Source organism: Mauremys mutica, chromosome 26 (assembly GCF_020497125.1).
Source record: "Mauremys mutica isolate MM-2020 ecotype Southern chromosome 26, ASM2049712v1, whole genome shotgun sequence".
Lineage (NCBI taxonomy): Eukaryota > Metazoa > Chordata > Testudines > Geoemydidae > Mauremys > Mauremys mutica.
In genome coordinates, this window is record NC_059097.1 from 8,163,255 (window position 1) to 8,168,331 (window position 5,077).

General features: G+C 49.3%; 2 non-coding genes across 2 annotated transcripts; one reads left to right on the forward strand and one right to left on the reverse strand.

Annotated features, from left to right (window-relative positions):
- The first annotated feature begins 2,326 nt into the window (after nucleotides 1-2,326).
- TRNAT-AGU lies at nucleotides 2,327-2,400 on the forward strand. Its single transcript has one exon. It is a non-coding gene; the product is annotated as a tRNA-Thr (tRNA).
- A 2,088-nt stretch (nucleotides 2,401-4,488) lies between these two features.
- TRNAV-AAC lies at nucleotides 4,489-4,561 on the reverse strand. The gene has a single exon. It is a non-coding gene; the product is annotated as a tRNA-Val (tRNA).
- Nucleotides 4,562-5,077: the final 516 nt, after the last annotated feature.

A 5,077-nucleotide genomic window follows, 5' to 3' on the forward strand; every position in this document is an offset into this window, starting at 1 on the left:
TGATGAGGTCAATATGTACCACAACATGATTCTTTTATGTGGGATGACTCTGAACACTGACTGATCTGCACTCTCTTGTGTTTGAAGAGATGTTTAGTTTTGCACTTGGGAACCTATAAGGCTGAAGCAATGTTATGGATAGTGACACTGCGATTGAAGAGTGATTTAAGGTTGTAAAAATTGCTAAAAACACTGAGCTTAAACGTGAACTGCCTGTTATTAAAGGCTGGTTTCCCCACGTTGGTTCCATAAGCTCTGCTAGAAAGGCCCTGGGTTCTCTCCTGCCTCGGTGGGAACTCGAGGGAATCATCCCCTGCTGCCCTTGGCTCCAGGCTGATTTTTCTGGGGAGGGGGCGTGGAATTGATTTGTTTGCTGTTGAGAAGGGAGCCAGGCCGGTTCTCAGGGAACGAGAACTCCCAGCATCTGCCTAGCCCAGCCCAGGCTGCTGCCCTGTCCCAGCCTCTGTTCCCCTGGGGGCCCTGCATGTTTGACTCTAGAGCAGGCCGGGAGCAGCAGCTGAGGCAGAGGACACCTGGGCTGGGCAGATAGGAGGGAATTTAGCAAGTGGAAATGGTAAAACCGCAGTGAATATTACCTTGGACTCGACGGCATTTCTCCATTGGTCTGTCTGCTTTGGGGCAGGGACAATGACACGTCCTGCTGCATTCGTCATTTCAAAGGGTGGTTTAGGATTTTCATTCTCAGACACGGTGCACAAAGCAGGACTCAACCCAGGGTGCAAACGAAATGAGCCACTCACAGGTTCTGGCAGCCACAATGAGCAGTTGGTGTGAGAGCTCAGACCTGCCCCTGTCCCAGAGGGATGGGGGGTGTCTACGAGGGGCTTGGACCACTGATCTATCAGCGCCTAACTCCCAAACTTTCAGTAACTCTATTATCAGTGCCTGTGAGTGTAATTTAACAACCTGGTCTATGGATTGTGCCACCTCTTTTCCAGACCCGAAGTCCAGAGTATGGTCAAGGGACCAGAGGCCTAGCAAATAGTGATCAGCTAAGAGAAAGCTGGGGTAAACAGAAAGCCTTGCTTGCTAAGATAGGCCTGGTCAGCAAATTGCCAGGTGTTGGAGCTAAGAACTAAATAATCGTGTCTTATTCAGAGTTGCAGATTGAGCAAAGAATCCCTTTTCCTATTGTGTTAGTCTCTTCTGTAGGGAGACGTTTTTCCCACAGAGCCAACCTTGAGTTTATGAAAAGTTGGCACGTCAGTATAAGATATGGCATCCTTCCACCTCCCTTCCCAGGGACCAATGCCTGCCGTTAGAAACACAAAAACAATCTTTATTGCCATAGACTTTCACTGTTTCTTTGCTTTAACCCCTAGGAATGTACCTGTTGGACAATCAAAGGAGTTGCTCCATTCCTATGGACCTCAAATCAGAATTCAACATATATATTTTATACTAATAACATATGATCAAAGTATTAATGAAATCTTAACTTGCTAACTTGAGACCATGGGTGGAGACATTATGTAACCTGTTAACCATTGGCTACTGTGCTATCTTGTCTTGCTGCAAAACCTATCCCAGGGTTTGGAACTGCCTACGCTGTCACTTTCCCCCACCCTTGGAAAATCTATATATTCTATTGTAATTAATTAATTAATAGTGTCTCTGAGCCTAATAAGCCCACTCCGCCATCACTGTGTGTAATAAACTCCTATTCTTGACCTCTACACAGTGGAGATTTGTGTCCTTCACAGACACCTGCTGAAGAAAGAGGAGATTCAGCATCCAGCTTGGCTGAATGCGTCTCCTCTCCCCACAGCTTGGTGATCTTTTGAGGAAATGGAGAAGACTGCCTTTGCCTAGCTGTACATCGCTTGCAAAAGAAACAGGTCTTTTTGGTGACAAGTGTTGAAAGGAGCCATTAGACAAATGTGGAGACAGGAAAAATGTCCCCTAACTGAACTGGCATCTGTGGATGCTGAAGCCACAACACAGAGCGCTAAACACTATATGAGAACGGGTGGTGTCAGAAGAGTCTCTACCAAAGCCTTTTGCCACCAGCAGGGGCCTCTCTGTGCACAGAACTCCTGGTAGTGTGATGGCTGCAGGCAGTGGAGAACTCCATTTTGGCATCTCTTTGTCGGTGAACATCTGTAGTGGCTGTTTAAAAGTCTCTGGATAGTGATCTTTGGGAAGAGCTGGCTGAAGTGACTTCCTAGTAACCAGGAGATCCTGGCTTGGCCTGCCAGTTCTTCCTTGCAAGTCTTGAGGGAAATGGGGAACGTCTGTAGTTTGGAATTTGCAGGTGTTGTCCTGGACCATCAAATGGAACAGTTGCAAGTATTTTCTTGAGGCAGGCACCATGGCTTAGCTGGCTAAAGTACCTGTCTAGTAAATAGGAGATCCTGGGTTCAGCTCCCAGTGGTGCCTTGTTGTGTGGCTTTTGTCTCCTCTGCTCACATTTTCCTGTGTCTTTCCAGGAAACAGAAGAGACCTCCCTTGTTATCCAAGTAATTGCTTGCTAAGGAAAAGGTTTCTTTGGAGAGAAACATTGGAAAGAATCAAATCACAAGCCTGGAGTTGATGAAAAGGCTGCTGTGACTGGCATTAGCATGGTGGTTGCTTCAACTGCAATTGCTGCAACACAAGAGCCTGCGCCACACGTCCTTGTGATTCGCTGGGGATGTCTGCACACAGATGTCATGTCATCTTCCTTTTGATTGTCACTGATGAAAAATGGAGCAGCTGGGAGAAAAGTCCCAGAGGCACCTGCCAGGTAAAGTGGAGGTTAGAGATGCAGCACCCAGTAGTGCCTTGCCAAATGTGTCCACTCCTCCCACCTTTTGGTCAATTTTTGAGGAAACAGAGAGGACTGCCTCTGCCTTGCAATGCTTCCAAAAGAAACCGGTAGTTTTTTCTGACAAGTGTTGGAAAGAGGCACCTAAGAAACGTGGAGACAAGGAAAAGGTCACCGTAACTCAACTTGCATCCATGGCTCTTGAGGCCACAACACAGAGCACTAAGCACTGTACAACCACAGCTGGCGACAGAAGGGTCTTTTCCAAAGGCATTTTCCACTTGCAGGGTCCTCTCTGTGCGCAGAATTCCTGATAGTTTGATGTCTGCAGGCCCTGGAGATCACTATTTTGCCATCTCTCTCACTGTTTCAGTGAACATCTGCTGTGGTTGTTGAAAGTCTGTGATGGGATCTATGGGATGCAACCTGAACAGTGGGACCCCTGAGCTCCCCCTCACACTATGATGCTGTGAGGAGCTGTGAATCTCTGGCAGATATTGCACTTACACAGACATCCACAGGTAGGGACACATCCACTTATTACATGAATGCTTCTCCCAGCCACTCATAACACTAATGATAGAGAGCCTCCCGCCAATTCCCCCAGCTCTGCAGCCTTGCGCCCCTGGATCATACCATCTTTCCTTAATCAGAAGCCTGATCAGCGTGAGTTTATTACGCAGAGCCCACCCCTCCCTCACTGTGCATAGTACATGAACCAGCCTTGTAATGGAGCTGCGATTTCCCAAGAACTTCAAGCAAAATACACCAGTTTCATAAAATAGATTTATTAACTACAGAAAGATGGAGTTTTAAGGATTATAAGTGGTAGGCATAAAAGATCAAAGTAAGTTACCATGGAAATTAAAGATAAATTCACAATCTAAACTTTACACCTGATTACACTAGGCCGTAGTTCGGTTATGCCACAGGAAGGCTTAATGCTCGAGCTGCAGTGCATGCTGGGCAGGCTTAAGGCCGGGCTCCCCATGGCAGGAGAGAAGAAGAAGACTCGGCCCCTGGAGGGGCAGGCTGGGGCTTCCTGGATCCCATTTGCTCACAGCCAGTGCCCTGCCCCCACTCCCAAGTCATTAATGGCTCCCCCAGGTCAGCCAGAATGGAGCAGCGGTTTTCACTCCACCAAGTCCACTTATGGCTTACAGGCAACTCCCAGACCCACCATCTCGGCCAGAAAGGAGCCCACTCAGCCTCGCCATTGCTGCTTTTCCTTCCCCCCAGAACCCCGCTTCTCCTGGGCTGCAAGGAGCCATCCCTGGGAAGCCAAGAGGCAGGCACAGGATTCTGCCTCCCAGCAGCCAACCGCACCTCCTCAGGCTTTGCAGAACGAATGGTGACGCTCTACTAACCCCACTGAGCCGCACTGAGGCGCTTAGCTTCTGCCCTGCCTTCCTCAGCTCGACTTTCCTCTTTTGCCCCATTCCTGCCTCACTTCCTCCTTTGGCAAGTCACGCAGAGGAGGCCAGCAGGAAGAGTCGGCCTCCACCGGCCAACCTCCAACAGCAGAGGAGGCCAAGCCACAAGCCTCCAAAAGGTAACACGCCGCACTCCTCTAGGTTCTCCAGCCTGACGCCAAGGTGCTTTCTCCACTGCTGTCAGCACCCTCTGTCATGCAGGGGTTGGAGTTATCCCAGGGACAGGCCAATAGGAGAAGGAGGAGGCCTTCCTGAACAGCAAGGGGATCTGGCAAAAGGAAGCCAGCATGTTTCTGCCTGGTTTTGAACCAGGGACCTTTTGCATGTTAGGCAAACATGATAACCACTACACTACAGAAACTCCATCTGCTTGGTTGTTGCTCACCCTGACACAGACCGATGGACAAACCTGGAGAAAGTAGTGACAGCCCTTCGATGGGTCAGCTGGCAGAGCAGAGGACTGGAGCGGGCACTCAGGAAGTCATCCTTACGTCGCCCTTGTGACTCCAGCTTGAGGGAGAGCTTCTTTTTCTTCCCCTTGCTGACAAAGAGCAAGAGAAGAATGAAAGGTCAGGTGGGCCAACTCGGTGTAGAAGCCCATGCTGCCTTTTCCTGCTGCATAGCCTGAAATGAGGGACTCGTGGCAGTTAAAGGAACTGCTGCACTTTCAGAAAACATCCCACCCGTGCACAAAGCGGGATAGAAGAGCCTGTTAGTCTAGCACGCTCCCATCTGAACTACTTCAGCAGCTGCTTGGTTTCTTTTTGGGCTTCTGCTTTTCTGTCTGGGGTGTTGTTGTCAGCTGTGGCACAGAAAAAGGACGTCATTGCGAGCGGCCCATGAAGACAAGATTCACTTTTGCCTTCCTTGCTCGGCT